General features: G+C 45.9%; 1 protein-coding gene and 1 long non-coding RNA gene across 3 annotated transcripts in view; one reads left to right on the top strand and one right to left on the bottom strand.

The window, feature by feature from the left end:
- The window catches only part of TMEM132B (transmembrane protein 132B), a 354214-nt gene that overhangs the window by 275023 nt on the left and 53277 nt on the right, over positions 1 to 25914 (bottom strand). The window lies entirely within an intron of this gene.
- On the top strand, positions 5505 to 10096 carry LOC308465478. Its single transcript, XR_013980469.1, has 2 exons — positions 5505 to 5781; positions 9630 to 10096. It is a non-coding gene; the product is annotated as an uncharacterized lncRNA (long non-coding RNA).

Consider the following 25914-nt stretch of genomic DNA (forward strand, 5'->3'; position numbering starts at 1 on the left):
AGACAAACGATGGAAATGGATGGGCTGAAATTAGGCATTTCCAGACATTTCAGTGGGCCTGCCCTCATAGAATCATAGAATTACAGAGTTGGGAGGGACCCTAAGGGTCATCTAGTACGACACCCTGCAATGCCTGATTTACTCTGATTAAACTTAGTTGGATCAGCGGCAGAGCTAGCCATGTGGGCACCCGGATCGGTGCACATGCTGGGCACCCAGGGTGGGGCAATCCACCCTGGGGGGCAGGGCGATCAACCCAGGGGGTGCAATCCGGCACAGCAGCGCAGCCGGGGGTGCGATCCGGCATGGCTGTGATCAAGGGAAGTAATAGTGCCACTGTATTCTGCTCTGGTCAGACCTCACCTGGAGTACTGTGTCCAGTTCTGGGCACCACAGTTCAAGAAGGACACTGACAAACTGGAACGTGTCCAGAGGAGGGCAACCAAAATGGTCAAAGGCCTGGAAACGATGCCTTATGAGGAACGGCTAAGGGAGCTGGGCATGTTTAGCCTGGAGAAGAGGATGTTAAGGGGTGATATGATAGCCATGTTCAAATATATAAAAGGATGTCACATAGAGGAGGGAGAAAGGTTGTTTTCTGCTGCTCCAGAGAAGCGGACACGGAGCAATGGATCCAAACTACAAGAAAGAAGATTCCACCTAAACATTAGGAAGAACTTCCTGACAGTAAGAGCTGTTCGACAGTGGAATTTGCTGCCAAGGAGTGTGGTGGAGTCTCCTTCTTTGGAGGTCTTTAAGCAGAGGCTTGACAACCATATGTCAGGAGTGCTCTGATGGTGTTTCCTGCTTGGCAGGGGGTTGGACTCGATGGCCCTTGTGGTCTATTCCAACTCTATGATTCTATGATTCTATGATTCTATGATTCTATGCCCGGCCAGGATTTTGTCACACACCCCTTCAGAGATGACACCTGGGGCAGACCACCCCCACTGCCCCACCCTTACTACGCCCCTGTGTTGGATAGACTGCACTGGGGGGGGGGAGAGCAAATCCAAAACAGACTAAAGGCAGACTGATTTACCTATCCCTAATTTAAAACTTCTGTCTAGATTTGGGTATTCCAGATTACTGGAATCCAAAAGGAAATGAATGCATTAGGAACAGGGGTCAGCAAACTTTTTCAGAAGGGGGCAGGTCCACTGTCCATCAGACCTTGTAGGGGGCCAGACCCACCGCCTCCCGGAAAAAAACCCCTCCCAAAAGGCCTCCCCGCCTATGCCATTCACGCCGCAGCTGCCCACGCTGCGTCGTCTTCGGCAGCGTTGGCATCCTCTGTCTCGGTGGGGCACAGAGCCCATGCCACTAGCCTGGGTGGCAGAGGCAGCCCTCACGCTGCTGCCGCTTCCTCCTGCTCGGCCACCTCAGTGGGAAGGAAGGGACGGCGCCCAAAGGCATCCGCGGCTTCTGATTGGCTGCAGGAGCTTCCTGCCAGCGTCGCTGCCTGCCCAGAGGCATCCGTGGCTTTTGATCCGAAGCTGTGCCACGTTGCAGAAGTCAGTCTCCGTGCGGCGAGACCTTTGTTTAGCGCGGGGACTGACCGAGCGGGTGGCAGGGTCTGCAACATTCGTGGGCCGGATTAATGAGCCCGGTGGGCCGTATCCGGCCCGTGGGCCTTAGTTTGACGACCTCTGCATTAGGAATCTTCCATCATTTAATATGGTATTGTTTGGAATTACCGTATTTTTCCATGTATGAGACTAGGTTTTTTTAAACAAAAAATTAGGTTTGAAATTGGGGCTCGTCTTATACACGGGTAGTGCTGAGGGGGTGTTTTCTTAATTTGGAGTCCCTCAAAATAGAGGGAGTCTTATACACTGAAAAATACGGTATATACAGTGTGTTGTTTATCCGCAGGCACCTCCATCAATTGAAACAAGCAGGCAACCTGGGAAGAACCGGGGGGGGGGGGGGTGATTGCTCTGGAGCAACCAGTGAGGGTCGCTAGATTGGGAAAAGGGATGGCTGAGAAATTGGGTGGCCGGGGAGGGAGGACCCATATAAAATATTCATAGCAGCAAATCAATCAATTAATCAATTTCTACTCCACCCTTCCTCCACAGCAGCAAATGCATCAATAAAAAATTAAAAGTCATTCTAAAAGCAGTTAAAAACATTCCAAAAACACTTTAAAATATTCTCCCCACCAGTGATCTCAGAGTTGCCTGGAACAGTGTATTTGAGCCATCAAATGCCTGGGTGAAACATATTTTCAAAAAAACAAAAGAAAGTCAATAATGAGGGAGACAGATACACATCATGGGGGCGGGCATTCCAGAAATGGGGAACCACCACTGGAAATGCCCCATCAGGGGGGTCCTACAGCAACTGGTCAGCCCCCAGTGGCAGCACCCCAAACAAGGTCAAGGTGACAGATAGTGGGGAAGGTGCTCTTGTAGGTCAATAGCAGGCTACCTCAACCTCGGCCCTGCAGATGTTTTGAGACTACAATTCCCATCATCCCTGACCACTGGTCCTGCTAGCTAGGGATCATGGGAGTTGTAGGCCAAAAACATCTGGAGGGCCGAGGTTGAGGAAGCCTGGCCTATAGACTAAGTCAGTGTTTCCCAACCTTGGGCCTCCAGCTGTTTTCGAACTACAATTCCCATCATCCCTGACCACTGGCCTTGCTAGCTGAGGATTATGGGAGTTGTAGTCCAAAAACAGTGGAGGCCCAAGGTTGGGAAATGCTGGACTAAGTAATTGACCACTTGCTGTCCCTTAATGGTAATTCAGACTCTGCCAGCAGGGCAGGTGAGAACCTTTGCTCTCACTAATGGTGGAGCAGGGGAATATTTTAAGGATTAGGTGAATCTTTTGAGGATCAGACTTTCTGAAAAGCTACAGCACAGCACACGGGATTGTTCGAAATCAATGCAAGGAGCGCCAAGCCACATCAATCCCTGGTAATTGCTTCAGTGCATAAATTTGCAGAAAAAGTGATGTGTAGGGCGAGAAGAGAAAACATATTGATTTTATCATATCTTTCCTCAGCGTGCAATATATAAAAAAAATTCAATGTTTCCATGGATTCCCCCCTCCCCCCCAAAAAATGCACACCTTATGAACAATTTGGTACAGAAGAGAATGTTGCATTAACATTTATAATTGGTGTTACACTAACACCGTTAAGAGATCCACAAACCATGCATAGAATCTACTTTTCACAGGGATGCAGTCAAATATTACTGTGGGAGGACTCAATTCCAGAGTTTACTGACAGTGTTTTTCTTACATATATAAATCCCCTAGCAACCCAGGCACTAGCAGACAGTGGAAGCTGGGATTTTTTAAGGTTTCTAACAAGGTCAGATACTCTAATCCCATGGAAATAACACACGGAATGCAGTCTCAGTAAGGAGGACGAAAATCAGTCTGCAGCTTGCCCATTTATTCTTCTGCAAAGTACAAGGCACAGGAAGTGGTTAGAGTGCTGGACTAGGAGCTGAGAGACCAAGGTTCAAATCCTCCACTTGGCCCTGAAGCTCCCTGGGTAGCCTTGCTCTCTCTCAGCCTAGCTCACCTTGCAAGATGATTGCAAGGATAAAATGGGAAGAAGGGAGAACCATGCATGACACATTGAGCTGCTTGGAGGAAAGGTGAGATTTATTTATTTATTTTTATTAATTTTTTCAAGAAATAGAAATTAAACAAAGAGAAACAAAGAACAATACATAACACTGTAAACACATATTTTCCAAAATGAAAACTAATAAAAAAGAAAAGGAAAAATAAAAGATATTACCAAATTCTTGCTTCAAATACTGCAATATAAAAATCTTAGCTAAAATATTATAAAAGACTTTCACTGCATTCACCACAAGTCTCTTAGTTGTCTTGCTCGCATTTAAATCTGTTCTTCAATAATTTCCCTTAGATTCTTTCATAATCAATCAAATCTTTATGTTCTCTGTATTCTTCACAAGGTTAGTCTAGACACAGCCAAACTTTCGTATTTGAGCCCTGCTTGTATAAATAATCATTTAAACATTTCCATTGTTTCTGAATTAAAATTTTTGACTTATGCCTTATTAAATCCGTCAGTTTTGCTAACTCCAGGTGAGTTTTAAATGTAACAATAAATACATAAAACTCTCACTATCTTCTTGTATCTGAGCAACTGAAATCAGGCATCCCAAGAGCACATCTTTGAAACCTACATCCACTGTGTTCCACCTAAAATAAAATAAACAGAATAAAACTACTACTTTCTATCTGTATTCAGGATCCCAGTCTTTGGACCCCTCTTTTGATGTATGGGGTTGTATTTTCAGGGTCCTGGGGGCAACTGGAGTCAGCGAAGATCACTCTGCTAAAGACCCCCAACAGGGGAGCCTCATGAGACAGCGATACCTCCATTCACTACTCCCAAGAAGTAGCTTTGCCACCATTTCCTGACTCCCAAAGTCTCCTAGCCCAGGGGCGTCCAACTCCCAAGAGACTGTGATCTACTCCCAGAAGAAGAAACTGGCAATGATCTATCCTTTGGGGGGGGGGGCACCCAGGTTGTTGAGCATTTTTTAGGGGGGAGGTCAAAGTTGTGGAGCTTTTTTTGGAGGGGGAGGCAAAAAAGTCACTCACCAAACGATCACTCAGCAAACAAATAAATAAATATATATATATTTTTATACCCCGCCCTTCCCGGTTCAGAAAACTGGGCTCAGGGTGGCTAACAACAAATTTAAAACACTTAATTGATGCAACAACAAAACAGCATAAAATACAGTATAAAACATGAATAACAATAAATTCAGAAATCAGAAATCAATTTAGGGGGAAATCCATCCAATAAACATTAGATGATCACCAGGGCTAGCTGGCTAAATTAGTCCTATTTGGGCCAGCGAAGAAACCAGGGGAGAATTAGCTGTGGGATCCCAGGGCGGGTAATCTTCATAAAAAGGGGAGGGGGAGGGAAGGAAGGGGAATAAAAGATCAGGCTAAGTTCAAATTGAAAGCCAGGTGGAATAGCTCTGTCTTACAGGTCCTGCAGAAGGAAGTTAAATCCTGCAGGGCCCTCCGTCTTCCATTTTTGCGATCATGCGCCAATGAAGGACGGAGCGAGGAGGTGGGGCCGGATGTTCTTTTTTCCCCACGGAGAAAAAAGAGACCGTGATCGGCCGCTAGCACCTGGGGATCGACCTGTCGATCATGGACGACCGGTTAGACATCCCTGTCCTAGCCAATTCCTCCCATAGGCTTCAGGAGGCATTCTGGCTTTGCCAGAGTGCTCACCTGCATAATGGGATATGGACACTCCACCATAGGTTCCATGATGAAAGGAAAGCACTATATCAATGTAATAAAACATAGCTAAAAAATTTAAGTCTTGGTTACAGCTTGAGCAATATCATACAAGTCCCTGCTCCTCGTGGAGCCTAACATCTGGCCTAATTTTGCAGCCCCATTTGTCCTGGCTCTCACTCCTAGACTCAGCATTGAAACTTTCAGCTCAGTTGTTCTGTTCTTGTGGGAAGATCTGCAGCCAAATCACAAAAGCATGATTGCTATAGAGTCATAAACAGAACACTATGATGTCATATTCTTTTTTTTTTTTTCTGGTGGGAGGAGGAATAATAGAAATTCACTCTTCTTCTTCCTGTCACAGCACACTCTTCTTCTGACCTACAATGGGGTAGGGTGTCTGTAAGCTCTCCTCCAGAGAACACACTCCATTCTGGACGATGGACTTTTTAACGTTTAAGAATTATTGCCTGACTGATTTTCATCACTGTATTTGTTGAATCCTGGCAAGATTTTGATGTGAGTAAACCTTATATTTTCTTGTTTACTTAAACATCCTGAGAGTGATTTGTTTGTTAAAAGTGAAACATTAAAAATGAGATGATACAAGTCAGAGTAAGCAACCGTGGATATCATAATTGTTCTAGAAGATTATGCAACTTTGTCCTAAAAGCTTCTAAAGATAAGTTGTTCATGGAGGGTGATTTTTTTACCTCTGCTGAAATAGTATTTGCATACTTACACAAGTGAGAAAAAGAGGAAGAAGAATTACTAAATAAAACATCCTCTCCTACTCATCTAAATCTATCCAACAGTTGTGAAAGGCTTTGTTCCAGAATCCACCATAGGGCCCCCTCACAGATCAGGTTACATAGTCTACAATTCATAGCACAGCTCTGGGATATGTGATTAATCGTAAGCTAAGACATGGTCCCAATGCTTGCTCCCCTGACCTCCCCTTTCAAAGAGTGGAACAGGCACGGTCATTTTCATTGTTGTCTTCCCAAGCCACAGAGCTGGGCTTGCAAGTGGGCAATTCTGCAGATAAGTTGGGTCTGCTTGCACCCATCAGACTGTCACCAAGTCCATGGTGTGGGAGATGGATTGAGGATTAAATCTGCAGATTTAGATCTAAACCTCCTTTCTGGTATGTGTGGGGAAAATATATAAGTATTCTGGCTGTGAAGCCCTTTTAGCAAAAATAAAACTTGTAAGTTTTGCAGCTTAGGAATTAGGCAATTACATCTTTCTATCCCTTTCGTGGTCTGCTGAACTTCCCCTTCTTCGTCTCCATTGCAGAGAATAAGCCACATGTTTTTAGTAAAACAAATGAAAAAAGGTTTTACTTACATTTCAATGCAGACAGCATATACAGCAAAAGTAATATGCAGAAAAATACTAAGCTACGGTAAAATAAAAGCTGGTAGACTTAGCTAACATGGTTGAAAGCAAGAGCTTTAGCCATGCACATCTGGTCAGCTTGGAGGCATGGTGGAAAGAGAGTGTCTCCTCACAGACAGAAGGAAGTATAAAGTATTTTTCCCCTTTGTTACAGAGTTCTTGCCCAGAGGAGGAAAAAGAAGTGACAGTACGCAAAAGGTCCTCTCTAGGAAATTCAAGAAGTCTCTGTGTACTCGGCCTGTGTTTATCTAGCAAAACATGCATTTCCGATTTGGCTGCAACCCCCACACTTGGTGATTGCGGCAGAGTCAACGCAGTCAATTCACTGTCCATCCTAGCACTTAGGCCCCTCCCTAGCAGCGAGGAGCACTTCAGTGACAGGGATTCAATGGATTTAAATGGGGCTCACTCCAACAGGCATGAGGAGCCTTCTTCAGCCTGAGGGCCATGTTCCCTAATAGGTAACTCCACAAGGGCTGCATGCCAGTGGTGGGCAGGGCCAGGGGCAAAAGTGGGTGCGAGTCACCTTTGCGCAGTCATCTGTAATCCACCCAAGCAAACATTTCTGACATCCACCCACATTTTTCCAACCAGGGAAACAAGTGGCATTGTCACCATTCCAAGGACACATTCCAGCCAGGCAAGGGCACTTGAAGACCGTAGGGAGCAAGTCTGGCAAGAGAGGCTGTCACCCAGGGAGAGTCTCAAGGGCCATATACAGAGGACTGAGAGGCCACGCATGGTTTCTCCACCCTCAGGTGTGTGGGGCTGTAACTATGCGAAAGGGCCTGCCACGTTCCAACAGCTCGTGCTTTCTGCCAAGCTGATGCCCTCAGCCCACCCTTGGTTACAGAAAGCAGCTTCTTCTCTGTGGAGTACATGGCTGTCAGAATTTCTATCTGACTGAGGTCAAAGCAGCCAAAGGTCTTCAAGCTTTTCACACCTCACTGCATCTGGACCACCCTTCTTCTGCCATCTGTTCATTTTTAGATTTCTTTAAAAGAGTCCCCACCCCCCACCCCTCTGGTTTGGCAAGAAGAAACCCTGTCTTGTTAGGGTCACTGAGCAGGGAACAGCATATCTGAACTTGCTACTCTCATACGCTTTTTTCCCCCTTTGACACATGTTGCATTTCCCAAATGTAAGCTCCTTGGGGGGAAAGGCTGTATTTTTCATGCATATATGATCTATGTATATATATACACATATACATATATACATACATATACACATACACACATACATATACATATACATATGTGTGTGTGTGCATAAATCATGCATACATACACAGAGAGAGAGGGAGAGAGTCAGGGATGGGAACTGGAGTCCAGAAACATCCGGGGAATCACATATTCCATAGCCTGCTTTATGTAATTTTATGGTACTGCTGCATTTAGAAGACTGGGCACCGTTCTGGTCACAAAACAAGACATTTGCAGGGAAAGTATGAAAGGATCAAGGGAATGGGGGCACCTTCTTGTGAAAAGAAAGGCAAAAGGATGTGGGGATTTTTAGATGGGGGAGGAGATGACTTAAGTCAGGAGTGAGGAACCTTTGGCCCTCCAGGTGTTGCTCCCATCATCTCCCATCATCTCTGATCATTGGTCATGCCTTATGGGGCTCCAGGGAGTTGTAACAAAATGGGATATCCATGTGCAGCGGCAGTCTACCCCTGAGTACCAAAGGAATGGAGGTAGAGCATAGCCTTATACAGTGGTACCTCAGGTTAAGAACTTAATTCGTTCCGGAGGTCCGTTCTTAACCTGAAACTGTTCTTAACCTGAAGTACTACTTTAGCTAATGGGGCCTCCTGCTGCCGCTGCGCTGCTGCCACACAATTTCTGTTCTCATCCTGAGGTAAAGTTCTTAACCCGACATACTACTTCCAGGTTAGCGGAGTCTGTAACTTGAAGCATTTGTAACCCAAAGCGTTTGTAACCTAAGGTACCACTGTATTATATGAGCTTGCCTAATCCTCTTCTAAAGTCAACTAAGCTGGTGACTATCACTGCCTTTTATGCGAACAAGTTTAACTATACACTGTGCAAATAAGTACCTCTTTCATTTGTTTTCTGCTTTAAATCATGATTTACGTATGATCCAAATCAGTTCGGTTCCCTTTCAATTCCCCGCACACACAATAAAGGTAAAGGTAAAGGGACCCCTGAGCATTGGGTCCAGTCATGGCCGACTCTGGGGTTGCGGTGCTCATCTCGCTTTATTGGCCGAGGGAGCTGGCTTACAGCTTCTGGGTCATGTGGCCAGCATGACTAAGCCGCTTCTGGCCAACCAGAGCAGCGCACGGAAACGCTGTTTACCTTCCCGCCGGAGTGGTACCTATTTATCTACTTGCACTTTGTTGTGCTTTCGAACTGCTAGGTTGGCAGGAGCAGGGACCGAGCAACGGGAGCTCACCCCATCGTGGGGATTCAAACCACCGACCTTCTGATCGGCAAGTCCTAGGGTCTGTGGTTTAACCCACAGTGCCACCCGCATTCCCGCACACACAATACCCCACTCCAAATCATCTCTAGATAGTCATTTTTAATTACCCCCATGAAATTAGCCAAAATCTCATGTCCTTCCCCAATTCAGTTTCCCTCAAATTGAGTGACCAACAAGAAACATCACCATGCCTTAAATATCCAAGCTGGTGGCCACTGATACGTCTAGTGGGAGCAAATGCCATAGTTTTACTATCTGCTGTGTGGAGGAGGACCTTCTAGCTACCAGTTTGGAAATGTTCAGAGGCCTGTTCTCACTTCTAAAAGAATAAGAAGAAAGGCATGTGTGTCCATGCATGCGCAAACACATTGGTGGTGGTAGAAAAGAAGAGAGAGATGACTGCATCCATTGAAAATGCATTTTCCACACCATCTCCAGGGAATTTTAGACAAACACCCAGGAGCAAATATTTATCTGCACAAGTGTACAAATGAATCCTCTTTCTCTCTTCCAAAAAGGGAAGAAGAAGAAAACCCTCTTTCTCCAAACACAGCCTTCAGCGACAGATGTGCGAGACAGGGGCTCAAACACAGAAGGGCAAACGAAACAAAGGACTGGAAACCTGTCAATCAAAACTGCTAAAGCAAGACCACAGGTGTGCTGCTTTGACCTTGGCAGTGACCCCCAGTCATAACACAGGACTTGATTGGCTGTCATCAAGCCACTTTGAAGGACAAGGACATGGCCACCAATATCCTCGCAGCTCAGGCAGAAGAGACAAGCCTGTCGACTAAGGTCTGGCCATTCGCTCCCAAGTTCATGGAGAAAATCCAGGCTAGGAACACCTGATGCAGAAGCTGAAGGCAAAGAAAAAAATGACTTCTCAAAGCCAAGTTGTAAGATCCATGTTTTTCTCCTTTGCTGAAAATGCCTCCTTAGGACAATGTAAAAGTAGCTCTCCAATTTATTAAATCTAATACATCCAGCCGGCCAACATATTTTTTTTTAAGTGGTTTCTAATGTTCGCAATGGGACGCGGGTGGCGCTGTGGGTTAAACCACAGAGCCTAGGACTTGCTGAGCAGAAGGTCGGTGGTTCGAATCCCCGCGATGGGGTGAGCTCCCGTTGCTCGATCCCTGCTCCTGCCAACCTAGCAGTTCGAAAACACGTCAAAAGTGCAAGTAGATAAATAGGTACCACTCCGGCGGGAAGGTAAACGGCGTTTCCGTGCACTGCTCTAGTTGGACAGAAGCGGCTTAATCATGCTGGCCACATGACCCGGAAGCTGTACGCTGGCTCCCTTGGCCAGTAAAATGAGATGAGCGCCACAACACCAAAGTCGGCCACAACTGGACCTAATGGTCAGGGGTCCCTCTAATGTTTGCAATGTAATCATTTCTAGGCAACGCCTGGAAATGTCTCCCACACATTGTGGAAGGAAGGGGCTCCACAGGAAGGTCTTGGTTCACAGACCAGACCACGTCCAAGGTCTTCTTAATAACAAATAAAGCCCTGAACAACTCAGAACAAGATGACCGGCCCCAGTCGTGGCTCCCATCCAGCCCACGACAACAGGTTCTCTCTCTTTTGTGCAGTGGTTCTCAGTTTTTTCCCCTGTGGACCACACTTTCAGAATAAAGTTTGCTTGCACCACATCAAGTTTTTTATTGATAAGAAAAACACCAAAACACGAAATGAAACAATTCTTAGCAGTGCTTGATTTATAACATAGAACAAAACTACAGGCAACTGATTTTGGTGCATCGGAATGACATGCGATCACACACGCATGGCACCAAACCCGGATGTAGCCCCAAATTGTCGTGAAGACATCATGAGAAGGGGTAGAACGGGGTCGGAACAGGCCAGAGTGGGCTTATGCGCACTCCACCGATGCCCACAGGGGTCTGGAACATAACCCACGCACAAAACAAGGATTGCCTGCACTTTATAATATGATTGTGGGGAATCCCAAAAAAAGCATAAAACATTGCAGCTACACAAGAACATGGATCATTCCCAAAATATTATTATAAACAAGCCTCTTACATATGTACTTTAGGTCTATATACAACGAGAGTTGTGAGCCTGCCTTTGCTGAGTAATCTCATTTATATTAGGTCTAATCTACACAAACAAAAGCCTTTTTCTTTTCTGAACTTTCATATTTGCCAGAGCTGAAACAATCTGTTGTGGAGAACAGCAGAAGAATAGACAATGCTATTGACTAGCCATATTCTGCAAATTAAAATAAAAAATAAAAATTGATACCATACTATACTGAAATGTTTAAATGTTTCTTTGATTGTCCTTGAATCCTCCTGCCACACTTGCCATCCATTCCTGCCACACCCTTTCAGAACCACCGCTTTAGAGTAAGGAAGACATCTTCACTGAGGCAGAAAAGAGATACAGGACTCAGCAACAGGTGATGGGTCCCCGGCAGCTGCTACACTCAGACTAGATGACGGGAAAGGCAAGGGCAGCCAGGTGAGAAGCAGGGCTCCAAGCTGAACGAGTCCAAAATCAGGGCAATATGTTCAGCAAAGCATGGAAGCAACGGAGTTGCCCCCAACAGGTTGGCAGGCCCACCCTCCAAGCATTTAAAGATGGACAAGGCATGCTTGCTCATGAGACTCCCATGCCTGGTGACACAGGAGCTCACTGAGTCAGGTCTGATGGGTGTTTTCCCAGTGATGGAAGCACCACTGGGTCCTGGACAACGGTGCTTTGAATTCCCCTTCCATAGCTAGTTCTCCTCAGAAGTTGGTTGATGCCTTCCCCAGATTCCTTTGCTGTACTCTTCTCCCTGGGAGAATAAAGGGGAGCTGGAAGTTCGGCTTCTCCAGCTGGAGCAAGGGAATCCTGAAAGGGGAGGAAGAGCGGTAGACTCGTAATCTGGGGAACCGGGTTCGCGTCTCCACTCCTCCACATGCAGCTGCTGGGTGACCTTGGGCTAGTCACACTTCTCTGAAGTCTCTCAGCCCCACTCACCTCACAGAGTGTTTGTTGTGGGGGAGGAAGGGAAAGGAGAATGTTAGCCGATTTGAGACTCCTTTGGATAGTGATAAAATGGGATATCAAATCCAAACTCCTCTTCTTCTTCTTCTTCTTCTTCTTCTTCTTCTTCTTCTTCTTCTTCTTCTTCTTCTGTTTCCCCCATGCCATCATCTTCTTCCCCCTTATCATTCATCTCAGCCTGCCATGGAATGCCTTGGGACTCAAAGGAGTCCCTGTATAGTCTTGCAAAAATCACTTAGCTCATCTGGGGGAACTTTACTCAAGGTACCACACCATACAAAATATCACAGGGCATTACAGAGTTGTGTGTGTGTGTGTGTGTGTGTGTGTGTGTGTTTTGCATTTGCACTGTAATACAAACAGCACCTTTAAAAAATGGAAGATCCCTGCCTCAAGGAGCTTGCAATCTACATTTTGGTGATGTCTGAAAACAAGAGAGTAGGGCGTGGCAGGGATAACATTCAATACAATGGTACCTCTGGATGTGAACGGGATCCGTTCTGGAGCCCCGTTCACATCCTGAGTAGAACGTAAGACACGACGGAGTGTCTACGCGTGCACAGGTCACGTTTCGCCGCTTCCGTGCATGTGTGTGACGTCATTTTGATTGTCTGTGCATGCATGAGCGGTGAAACCCGGAAGTAACGCGTTCCTGTACTACTGGGTCGCCGCAGAGCGTAACCTGAAAACGCTCAACCTGAAGCATATTCAACCCGAGGTATGACTGTACACATGAGCAAAAGATAACCAGCCTTCCCCCCTCTTTTTGTTGTTTGTTTTGTCGTTTAGTCGTGTCCGACTCTTCATGACCCCATGGACCAGAGCACACCAGGCACTCCTCCTCTTTTCCCATCAGATTATTCCAGCTTCCCTCAAGTTGGTCTGAAAGGAGGTGAATTGTAATCAGTTACATTTAAAGCTCTCTGGAGCATGGCCCCAAGCTATTCTGCAGCAGCTGCCAACATCCCAAGTGCTTTTAGTTACCCTCAGGGAAACTTCTCTGAGACTTTCTGATGCGCTACCAACACAAGAATTTTTTTGCCATTTCTCTGCCAGAGAGCAAGGATGTGCCCTGTGGCACTCAGATTGCATGCAAATAGGCTCCTTTGCAGGTTTAAGTGAAGGCATTGTCAATGCGAAGAGGACATGATTATGGGCCAGTTAGGATCCATTTCGAGCACACCTGTCAGCCGATCAAAGCAGTCCCAATCAACTGACAAGCTTGATCCTTAATCAGTTACCTAGTGCAACATCTCACCTCACCCTATACTCTAGGTGTATTGAAAGGAGGGAAGTCTCAACTAGCAGGAAAACACGGCTACCTATCTGTAACTAGCAGGAAAAGAGAGAGAGATTTAAAGGTGCCTTGAACTTTTGTTGGAAACTATTTTCACTACACACAAAAGGGGGCTCTCAATATCTCTCAAGATCCTCACTATTTTATGCTGGTCATACCACTTCACTTCTGTTTGGCACCCAATTTTCTTTTTCTTGTGTAACCCATCTTGGTTACACAATGGCATCATGATGCCAAACCCAAGTGAGGGCAAGAAGTGCTGCCCTCACTCCAAACTGACTTCCTGGTGCCACACTTCCACACAAGCATATGGCTTTTAATGTACCCCATTGCATTTGTCAGTCCATTCAAGGATTCCAGTCAAAGGGCAGGATACACAATGTGCAATTTCACATCCATTAAATTGGCCAATGTGCATTGCAAATTGGTTGTGCTCTTCCTAAAGTTAAGAATTAAACCTGTATCACCCTGCAGCACTCACAGGCACTTTACACAGTTTTGGTCTTATCAAACTCCTACTTTGTAGTCACATGTACCTTGCTTTACATTTTAAGCCAAAGGATGTCTTTAATAATACAGTACGATTCAGGGTCGCGTGCTGGATGATCGTATAGCCCATCTCTGAATTCATTTTTCTAACTCCACTGTCAGAGGAGTTGGATGGTTTTAAGATGAGTAAGAGGGGATATTTTATTTATCAATTAGCCGTCCTCGTCTTACATTTGTAAGAATGCAAATACCTATTTCAGCAGAGTTAAAAAATCACTATCCATGCGCAGCTTATCTTTAGAATCTTTTAGAGACAATGTTTTATAACATTCTAGAACAATTATGATATCCAAGGATGCATAGGTAGATTTGGGTCACTTTTCACCCTTCTATGATTCCCTCTTAGCAAAGAAATCACTCTTAGATTGTTTAACAAGAAAAATAAAAGGTTTACTCACATCAAAAGACTTGCCAGGATTCAACAGGGGCAGCGATGCAAATCAGGCAGGCAATAATCCTTAAAAGTTACAAAGGTCCATAGTCCAATTCAAAATGGAGTGCGCTCTCTGCAAGAGAGCTTACGAACAACCTACTCCATTGTGTGTAAGAAGCAGAGTGTGCTGTGACAGGAAGAAGATTAAGTTTCCTATTGTTCCCCCTCCTACCTCAAAAGTTTAGAGGATATGACACCATACAGTCCCCGGCTTGTGATTTTGGCAATCATGCATTTGTGATTCGGCTGCAGGTTTTCGCACAAGAGGCATTATGCTTCTGAAGGACAGCTGTTGGAAATGGCAGGAAGGAAGGCTGCTGTGGCGCTCAAGTCCTGATTGGGGGAGTCTAGTGGGCATCTGGTTGGCCACTGTGTGAACGAGATGCTGGCCTGATCCATCAGGGCTCTTCTTGTGCAAACTGAAACTGACAAATTCACCCATCCCTAGAGGAGAGGGTAAGGAAGGGTAGGAGAGGGTGCGAGTTGGCCCCATCCCTAATGTTGCATCTCTTCCCACCTGGAGATCAGGGCACTTTCTCAAAATCTCAAATGTGCCCACTGGCCCCCAAAAACTGGCGACCCCCTACTCCGCACATGTTAGCCTCACATATCGGGGCTCAGCACCATAAGAGGACTTGGGTGATGTAATAATAAAATTTAAGGTCTTATATATATAATAAATGTACCAACCAAGCACGTACATAGATCAGCTCAGGAAGACTGACCATTTTGACTCCCAAACTGACCAAATGTTTTTTCTGCAAGGAGGGAGGGAGGGAGGTAACCGTCCCATTGTCTCAGGAATTGGGTAATCACCATCTCAAAGGAATGGCCAGACTACCAGGAAAGGCAATCAGATAAGGCATTATCAGATAACCTAGCAGACAGGAAAAACAACAACATTCAAATTTCTGTTGTAGACCACTTTTTCTGTGATGTAGGTATGATGTATGGAGGGGTGGTCTTGAGCTCCAGGGCAGGGCATTTAAAATGTCTATATAAGGCCTTGTGCGCTATTGTTCTGGGTTCCTCCTCCTCTCCTGCATGTGAGGGAAGCACCCTGTTGCAACAGTTCAATAAAGATCAGGCTTACTAGCTGCTTTGCTTCTCGATATTCTCTGGTTGGCCTCTGTTATTTTCTCCTACCAATAGGGAACCTATGTAAGGACTCTATACGGGCTCTTGGATACCCCATAAGGGAAAAGGGGCAGATTTTGTTTACAACAGTGGCAGAAGAAAGAGTTATAAACATCACCATCCTCGTTCCTCTACACAAACTGGAAGCCTTTCCCAGCTGCCTTTCTTCCTTCTTTTAACGCCCATGTAACAACTTATTTGGCCTTAAATCTGTGGATGTGGGTTTGAAAAAGCTGGCAGGTACAGGGAGGGGAGGCAGAAACACTAGGTTGCCATTATCTCCATAGCAACAACACAACAACAACAAGAGCTAACCTTCTCCAAACAAAGCTGAAGTGAACCTCTTCAGATCAAATCCTGATTTGACTCTGTGTCCTGCCAAGAGGATTTGAAATCTATCTCCTTCACTAGGTTGATTATTGCCAGTTTCTGCTCTGCAGCTGTCTCCATCCTTTACGGGCAGCATTAAATCGGACTCATTACCTGAGTGCTGTGCGACGCACCAGCAGCACTTTACCTGCGTGAGAGAGCGCAGGCCTGGCAGGATTAGCCCTCCATGGGCTTTCTGTGGAGACCCATTATTACCTTCAAAATGGTTCCTGGGTAATTCAAGGCTTTTAACAATAGCAAAAGAAAAGCAAACAACTGGAAGCAAACTGCTAGAATCCAACTGCAGCACTTAGCAAAAGTAAGTTCCTATTTTAAAAAGAAGTGGCTGCTTCTCTGAATATTACCCCCAACAACTTCCTTACGCTCCCTTAGAAACATTACACTTAACTGGGCCATGAAGTCATCTCCTCTATGGCTTCTTCCGCATTGTACATTTAAAGCACTGTTATACCACTGTCCTGGCTTCCCTCAAAAAAATCCTGGGGAGTTTAGTTTGTGATGCGTGCCAAGCTTTGTTAGGAGATCCCCTGTTCCTCTCACAGAACTACAATTCTCAGAGCAGCTTAACAGTCAATCCATAGCTGTCAACTTACAGATTTGAAATTAAGGGACCAGCAGCCTTGAAAATAAGGGATCAGCAGCCAAAATAAGGGATTTTGCTTAGCTGATACATAAATCTGCCACTGATGGAGCCATGCTGCTTTTGCTTCCACTGACTATGTTTTGCAGGGGGTTGGACTAGATGATCCTAAGGGTCTACAACTCCGACCAAATAAGAGGGGCAGACAAAACTGATGAACGCCGTCGAGACGGCAAAGCTTACAGGCAGAATTAGAAACCGAGAAGAGGACCTCTTTAATAAAGAATGGGGAAAGTTTATAATTTAGTTGAAAAGCTATTGTAAAGAGTTACATACATTGGTAGGATTGACAGAAAACTGGGACATCATCAATCCGGGACAACTGCGGGAAACGGCGCTGGGATAAGGGAGTTTCCCGCCAAATAAGGGACGATTGACAGCTATGAGTCAATCCCTCTTCCCAGGGAACTCTGGGAACTGTAGCTCAATGGGCAGACTAGCAGCCACACAACAACTCTTAGCACCCTTAGCAAACTACGTTTCCCATACAGTAGTACCTCGGGTTACAGACGCTTCAGATTACAGACGCTTCAGGTTACAGGCTCTGCTAACCCAGAAATAGTACCTCGGGTTAAGAACTTTGCTTCAGGATGAAAGAGAAATTGTGCAGTGGCAGCGGGAGGCCCCATTAGCTAAAATGGTGCTTCAGGTTAAGAACAGTTTCATGTTAAGTACAGAACTCCAGAACGAATTAAGTTCTTAACCTGAGGTACCACTGTAATTCTTTAGAAGAAGTCATGACTCTTTGAAGTGGTATGATAATGCAGATAAGGCCTGATAAGAGATCACCTCATCTATTGGAACACAGAAGTGTCAAGCCAGATAAAAGATAATACAAAACTTCATAAAGCCATTGCTCTATGGATCTCCATTGTTTGTACTGGAAATTTGCACAGTTGATCTATCCTTTCTGCAATAGAGCCAACAGATACAGTATAAATATAGAATCATAAAGTTGGAAGGTACCCCAAAGGTCATTTGGTCCAAGCCCCTGCAATGCAGGAATCTCAACTAAAGTAGCCATGACAGATGGCCACCCAACCTCCGCTTAAAAATCTCTAAGGAAGGAGAGTCCATAACCTCCCAAAGGAGACTGTTCCACTGTCAAACAGCACTTACTGTTAGAAAGTTCTTCCTGATGTTTAGGTGGGATCTCCTTTCTTGTAACTTGAATCCATTGGTTTTTCCCTGATATTACCTTGGTTGTTCTAATAATTATGTCAATTTCCTCCAATTGATTGCAGCTATGCGGCCTAGGACCCACGTACCTATGGGACCGCCTCTCCTGATATGCCCCGCGAAGGACCTTAAGGTCCACAAATGATAACACTTTGGAGGTCCCAAGTCGCAAGGTGGTTAGATTGGTCTCAACTAGGGCCAGGGCCTTTTCAGTACTGGTCCCGACTTGGTGGAATGCTCTGTCACAAGAGACTAGGGCCCTGCGGGACCTGACATCTTTCCACATGGCCTGCAAGACAGAGCTGTTCTGCCTGGCCTTTGGTTTGGACTCAGTCTGACCCTTATGTTTCCCTCCCCTTATGGTCTTGATTTATCGGCTACTTTTAAAATGAGGCTGCATTTTAAATTCCATTTTAACCTGTATTTTAAATTGGTTTAAATTGGTTTTCTTTCCCCCTTATCATGTTTTTTTTTTTTTTTTTACTGTGATTTTATTGGTGTTAGCTGCCCCGGGGAGGGCAGGGTATAAATAAATAAAAATATTATTATTATTATTATTATTATTATTATTATTATTATTATTTAAACAATTCATTGTCATTGGTGGGGGCAACTTTGCTTTATTGTCCTGTTCCGAGCTGATATTTTATCAACTGGTACCACTATATACAAAAGGGGTTCTTCAATTTTGTTAATTGTTCATTTTTAAGTTTTTAACTTTCAGTTGTCATAGGGAAGAGGGATTTATCATTAAGCCAATCCGGGAATTCCTAGAGGAGTTTGAGTATTCTAACAAGTCTCAACGCCCTTAGCAAACTACAGTTCCCGGGGTTCTTGCAGGGGGAGCCATGGCTGTTTAAAGTAGTATGATATTGCTTTAAACGTATGGTACAGATGGAGCCAAAGGAAGCATAAATATGACTGTTGTTATCAAGAAGCGGCAGAGCTCACGACTGGCGTTTCTTCTTAGGTGTCTTTTTTCCTGAAGAAAGGTGAGGGGATTTCCATGACAACTATTCAATTAAATGTGGAAAATGAAGGTTATTCACACAGCCTACCCAAAGAGAAGGCGTCACACACAGAGATATGAACCAAAAAGGGGAGGAGTGAGAGGCTAAACGGAGCCAGTTAATAATAAATGTAAAAGCTAAATTATTACACATGAACTGTCCGCTTTGGAGGCAAGTTTCAAACAGCGGGAAAAGCAGGCTGAAGTAAGACAAAGCGTACACAGCAAAGAGTGAGAAATTAATAAAAATGTTGCGTTCTTTGGGCTTCTGAACTTTTCAAATGTAGGGCCCACTGCTGGTCTAAACATGCATTTAGGAAGACTCCATTACAGTGGTACCTCGGGTTAAGAACTTAATTCGTTCTGGAGGTCCATTCTTAACCTGAAACTATTCTTAACCTGAGGTACCACTTTAGCTAATGGGGCCTCCTGCTGCCGCTGCCAGAGCACCAACATGGGCCCCCAAACAGCGCAAGAGGAGAACCCTATCTCACTTACAATGCCCAGCTTTGTAATTGGGACTCTGTACAGTGGTACCTCAAAGGGACCCGGGTGGCGCTGTGGGTTAAACCACAGAGCCTAGGACTTGCCGGTCAGAAGGTCGGCAGTTCAAATCCCCGCGACGGGGTGAGCTCCCGTTGCTCAGTCCCTGCTCCTGCCAACCTAGCAGTTCGAAAGCACGTTAAAGTGCAAGTAGATAAATAGGTACCACTCTGGTGGGAAGGTAAACGGCCTCCGGTGGGAAGGTAAACGGCGGTGGGGCCTCCCACTGCCACCACGCGATTAGGTACTATTAGGTACTAGGAGAGTCTGTAACCTGAAGCGTCTGTAACCTAAGGTACCACTGGTGATAAAGCTGCTACGACTGTTTTATTGTGTGCCTCCTCCATGAGAGGTCCAGAGGGTGGCAGCACAAGAGCAGGCCTCTTCTGCAGTGGCTCCCCGTTTCTGGGATGCTCTCCCCAGGGAGGCTCACCTGGCGCCTTCATTACATATCTTTAGGCACGCGGTGAAAACTTTCCTCTATAAACTCTAGACTTTTAGAAGGGGTGAGGGGGCTACGTGGTGGCATGACTGTGACTATCATGAAGGGACCCTGCACTTCTGAATTTGCCACCACGCTACTGGATATTGAGACATTTTATTGATTTTATTTATTTGAAGATTTCTATACCTCTTTTCACAATTTGTGTCAAAGCAGTACAGTGGACGTGCAGGTCGCGAACGTGATCCATTCAGGATGCACATTCGCACCCGCAGCAGCGCAGCTGCGCATGCGCAGGTTGCAATTCAGCGTGCATGCGCAAAGCACGATTTAGCGCTTCTGCACATGCGCGACCGCCAAAACCCAGAATTAACCCGTTCTGGTACTTTCGGGTTTCGGTGGTCCACAACCCAAAAAAACGCAACCTGAAGCATCTGTAACCCAAGGTATGACTGTACAGAGATATAGGACCCCCATCCTATGCTCTTAAGTGTAACTTAACTGATTTTAATATTGCATTTTAAATGCTTGTAATCCACCCCTGGGACCTCAACTTGAAGGGCAGGTAAGAAGGGCAGGTAAGAACATGAATAAAGAATAATAAAGAACAAACACCCTAAAATAGATCAATGGGAACTGAGCATGCTCAGTAGCCTCAGAATGCTGAATTATTGTTGGGTGGAAGGAAAGTGGGGGACCCAGCAAAGATAGGAAACTGTTTTGGATACAGTCAGGTTATTCTACTGCCTACACCACAGATCTTCAGCCAGTGGATCACCTGGTCACACATGGTGGGCTGAAGCACAGCTGTTGCCACCATGTTGGATTCCAGGTTAGGCTAAGCAGACTGAGGGGGCATGCGTATCTGGACTAGGACACGTTCTACGGACAAGATGCCCATTTTATAAATTTCCACAAGTGCTTCAATGTGGCCGGAGAAAGGCAAGAGCCATTTTTCAGTAAGAGACAGAGTTCCTGGCCAACCACACGCCCGTGCCTTGCTTCTGCCAGAATGCTGGACTGGTTTTCGTTTAGTAATAATGCTGAGGGAACAACAACACTATGCAAATTGCTCTTTGAATTTCCATTTTAGGATTAATTAATGTGTGAGTCCCAAATTGCAGCTTGGGAGTCACTTGGTGGGTCTCGGAGCTGGACCAGTTGAAGACCGCTGTACACCACCTCAAGCTCCTTGGAGGAAACGTGAGATATAAATAAATGTTAAAATGGTTTTTTTAAAAAAGGTTATTCATGAGCATTTGCCTTCTCCACTCCATCCACAGTGTTATAAAATTGTGTCATGCCATCGCGCGCACCACCCCCCCAGTTTTTTTCTCAAAACGAAGCAAAAAGTTTGGACTCCAACTCCCATGAGCCCCAGCTAGCATGGCCAATGGTCAGGGATCATGGAAGTTGTAGTCCAGCTGTATCATGCTCTGAACCCACTCCACTCACCCCAGTCATTCTTGTTGCCCCCTTCTACACCTTTTTCCAGCTCTGCCATAAGCACTCCAGGTTTAAATGCTTTCATTATTTTCTTTAATATGAAGTGCCTTTGCCAACAAAAGCAAAACAAAACCTGCCTGCAAAGTTCCGGCCTGGCTCACATCAACGAGATAAAGATATTAGCAAATGTGCATTTGAAGTAAGGGAAAATAACTAACGAATCCTTAACAATATTGCAAATAGCTTGGCGGGCAGCTCTTGTGCTGTTAAATTAATCCTTCATGTCCTTGTTCTCTTTCTTTCTCTCTTTTCTCCTTACTGGAGTCATTTAATAAGGCAAGAACTCATTTCTTTCCTCCGCCTTCGTGTGCCCCATTGCCATGGCGACATTTGTGAATCAGATATCAATAAAAATACCCTTCCAGTGTGGCACCACATGCCTCACTGTTCCGTCGCCAACACAGCTTTAAAAAAATTACAGGAATCCACAAGAGCTCAGCAATTAGCAATTCCTTTGCTATAAAAGTTTCTTCTCCTTTATCTGATAAAAAGGTGATGGATCTCAGGAAGTTTCCACCATGCGGTCCCAAACTTTAACACAATAATGGCACCACTATTCCCCTGCCCCCACCCTGCACATCTGGCTTAGAGGAGACAACTGGCAAGAGAATCAAGACCTGGGAGACCTCAGCCTTCCTCTCCCCTGGCATCCATAATGTTAGTGTCACAGGCAGGGACCCTGGGAAATACCATTCCTCCCATGGCACCGAAGTAGGATTCCAACATCTCCAGGGAGCAGTGGCCAAACTGCTAGGGAAAGGTTCTTCTCCAGCTCAGATGAAAATCTGAGCCTTCCAAAGGAAAGCTTCATTGCCAGCTATTGAATGCCTCCAAAATGCCTGTAATTCTTTGTTTTCACTCTTCATCCTCCTCCAAAAGATGCAATGCAAGATGGGCTAATGAGTCTTCTTCAGCAAATAACTCCATGCATAAGGTGCCACAGTAGATGAGACCTTGCACCACCTAGACATCCACATCTAACCACAGATGGAATTAGTCAGGATGATGTAGTAGTGGCCAAAGGGTCAATCTACCATTGTGGATACCACCCCCTGGTTAAAATCCCCCACTGAGCCTTAAAGCGCAATGAGTGTCCTTGGTCCAGTCACTTTATCTCACGTTGGCCTACCCTACAGGACTGATGTTTCTGTGAGGACAACAGGTAGTTAGGGTGGTTGGAGAACTATGCAGGAGGAGAACTGACCTCGTTGGAAGAACGGTGGGATGCAAAATGCAATTTACAACAAAAGTTTTCACATAGTTCATTACATGCCTTAGCTTCTCTTGGTGTCAGTTGTCCAGCAGCCCTGAATCAAAGAACTGAAGAGTTGGAAGGGATCCAAAGGGTCATCTAGTCCAACCAAGCTAAATAATCTCTGGAAAAGGAAGCAGGAAGAGGCTGCTGACAGGCCAATTAAGAGCTCCTGCTTGGGTGCTCTCTGCCTAGGCCTCAAACTTACCTGCTGATGCTTTTAATTCTTGGAGGAGCGGGAAACCTTTTGGTCCCTGCAAGCCTGATCTTTCTCAGACATAGTTTGGCAGGTGTGCAAGGCCACCCAGCTGTCCATTCTGTCAGGTGACTGGGTACTTTGAAGTCCCAAAGTCAGGACTTCAAAGCATCGCACAGGTTTCGTGAAGAGCCCATCACCATGATTTAAAGTGCCAGAGGCTCCAGGGAACTTGCTAGCACAGCTGATCTAGCAGGCGTTGGCTCTACTGGAGGGCTTGAGCTGCTTTCTGTGTGAGTGAGCTCCCCACGGATGGTGGTAGAGCCAAGTCTGCTTTCTCTTTCCAATGAGCAATCAAGAGCACTCTTTAAGGCTCCCATTTCTACACTGGAAGCCTTACACATGTGTAGGGAATATGAGCATAATATAGAGACATGGCCTTCTCAATCATGGCACCAGCAATGTAGGACAGCCTCCCAAAGGAGTCCATGTCTGCTCAGGGACAGATGGCCATCCAACCTCCATTGAAAAACTTGCAATGAAGGAGAATCTGCCACACTCTGTGGTAGCTTTCTCCATTGATGAAAAAGTGTTACCATACACAAGTTATTGCTAATATCTAGTCAGAATCCCCTTTCTTGTCATTTGGATCCATTGCTTTGGGTCCTGCCCTCTGGAGCAGCAGAAAACAAGCTTGTTCCATCTTCCATGTGAAGATATTTGAAGATGTCTATAATCTCACCTCTCAATTTTCTCTTCTCCAGGCTCTAAGATATAACAGTCCCTTTGGCTTCCTTCCTTCATATAAAGAAGAAGGATTTATGCATTCCTGGGGTTATTATTGATGCCTCTTTGTCTTTATTTCCATTTGTTCAGTACTAGAGGTGCCACTAAGGCCAATGACTCTCTCGGGATTAATGAATTAAGCAATTACAGATGGAAGGTGGGGAGAGACATAGAAGCACAACAGACTCTGTTTCTATTGAATGGAAGTGAGCATTTTTTTAATAAAAAAAAACAACCTCAAGGTAAAGCTCCCCCAAGGGAACCAATGGCCCATATGATCACCATGATTAGCAGGCATGCAACTGAGGCACAAATGATATACTCCTCAAAGGTTGACAGTTCACTTAGAGTAGGAGTTGTTGTTTAATGGTAAGTGACTTCACTGCACATTAATGGGCCTGGCTCCTCTTGTGAAGGTTGGGCTTGTTGTGGACAACAGCCGGGAAATGGGAGTTGGGTGCAAAGAGTCATCAGTGCTATGCTATGCTGTGCTGTGCTGTGCTGTGCTGTGCTGTGCTGTGCTGTGCTGTGCTGTGCTGTGCTGTGCTGTGCTATGCTGTGCTGTGCTGTGCTGTGCTGTGCTGTGCTGTGCTGTGCTGTGCTATGCTGTGCTGTGCTGTGCTGTGCTGTGCTGTGCTGTGCTGTGCTGTGCTGTGCTATGCTATGCTATGCTATGCTATGCTATGCTATGCTATGCTAGCACTGACATCATCCAAGTTCGGATGCTGCATCAGCAACAGCCAGACTTAGACTGAGCAGCAGCTCTGCCTTGGCTGAAAGCTCTGCCTTTACGGAAAGGTGTGTGGAAATGCTCAAATAGAGTGCAGGACAGGGTCAGGGTCGGGGTCAGGATGGTCACAAGGCAAGGAGATGCAAGGCAGTGCTTAGGTTGTGCTTTGGGGAATATAGCTCTGCTCCAGCAAGGAACAGGCTTAAACTTTCATAGCAGTTGCACCAAGAGGAACCTAATTGCCAGCACCACCCATGCTGCAAGATGCTGCTTCACTTAAAGGGGCCTCTATAGTGGTCCTTTCAGGGTCTTCTACAGTGGAGTCCTTGGAGTCAAAGAATGGCCATGCCACATCCTTTACTCAGAGGTAGGGAGCAGGCACTGGCCCCACAGGTTCACCTGGAAGCAGAACCTCTGGGGCTGGTCCCACACACCCTTCCCCTTCAGGTTCAGAGTACACACACACACCCTCTGATGAAGACAAATATGACTCCTCCTGGTGCTTCTTCAGTTCAAGGGACACAGCCTGTGTGGCACAGAGGATCAGTGTGTCTGGCTACTAGCCAGAAGGTTGAAGCCCACCCAGGGATGGCAATGAGTAGGATTTCAGCATTGCAGAGGAGTAAACTAGATGACTCCTTTCCAACTGTAAAATTCGATGATTCTATACTCTGCCAGAGCAGGGGAGACTCTGGCTGTACTGGGACAACTGTCATGAAGTCCACAAAGTCAGAGGGCGGCAATGCAACCTCCTTGGTCCAGAAAGGCACTGGTAGCACAAACTCAGGTTGAAGGCCACTTCTGGGTGTGATCCTGCATGGAATTCCCCCCTCTGGAGGTCCTGGGCTGCCCAAGCACCAAGACCCCCCTCTCACTGGTGTGGTCCAAAGAGCAATACGCTTGGCACCAGCTTGGCTGCAGGAGTTGCCAGAAGGAGGCGTACAACGCGCCATCCAGCCATCTTAGGGACTCCACTCCTTAACGTTTTCTTCTCCCAAAGATACCCTGCAAGGCAGCAGAGGTTTAGGATCAGAGTTTTCCTTCTAGATGGGCTACGTTCCCAGGTTGATGCGCCCCATCTGTCCCTCATTTTGCTCTACAGCACGTGTAGAAACCATCTTCTTAACTGCTGGACCCACTATTGGTCTCCATCCACTGGAGCCTGTCTTTGCATGCAGCGCAAGTCCCTAATTCACTGAGGACTTGAGACCCATAGGCGACCCTCATCTGGTTTTGCCAGCCAGTTGAAGCCACTTCCCAGGTTGTGGCTGCTGTTGCATACTCACAGCTTCTATGAGCCACAGGTGAGCATGACCTAATCCTACTATTGTGGTCTCTGCATTTACTGTAGAGCAGGGAAGAGGAGGCCCATTCCTTTCTGGGCAACCTTCCAGAGGCCACATGGCAGCGTTGGGTGGGGCCAGAGGCAAAAGTGGGTAGGGTAATGAAGGTGAATTTCACATATGCACAGAAGCCTCGTTCCTGCACACTCTCTCCTCGGTCCAGAGGCCCCAGGTTGCCCCAGGCCTGAGATACCCCCCCCCACCTCCATCCCTGCTTGAGAGCAAACAAACACTGCAAATGTTATTATGGGAGAGGGTGGATATTTTTTTCTCTCTTTGCCCGAGGGATTAAGAAACCACGGGGGGCGTGCCAAGGCCCTTCCAAACGAATGGGGTGAAATAAAGATTGG

Source organism: Podarcis pityusensis (genome assembly GCF_964106645.2).
Source record: "Podarcis pityusensis genome assembly, chromosome: 16".
NCBI lineage: Eukaryota > Metazoa > Chordata > Lepidosauria > Squamata > Lacertidae > Podarcis > Podarcis pityusensis.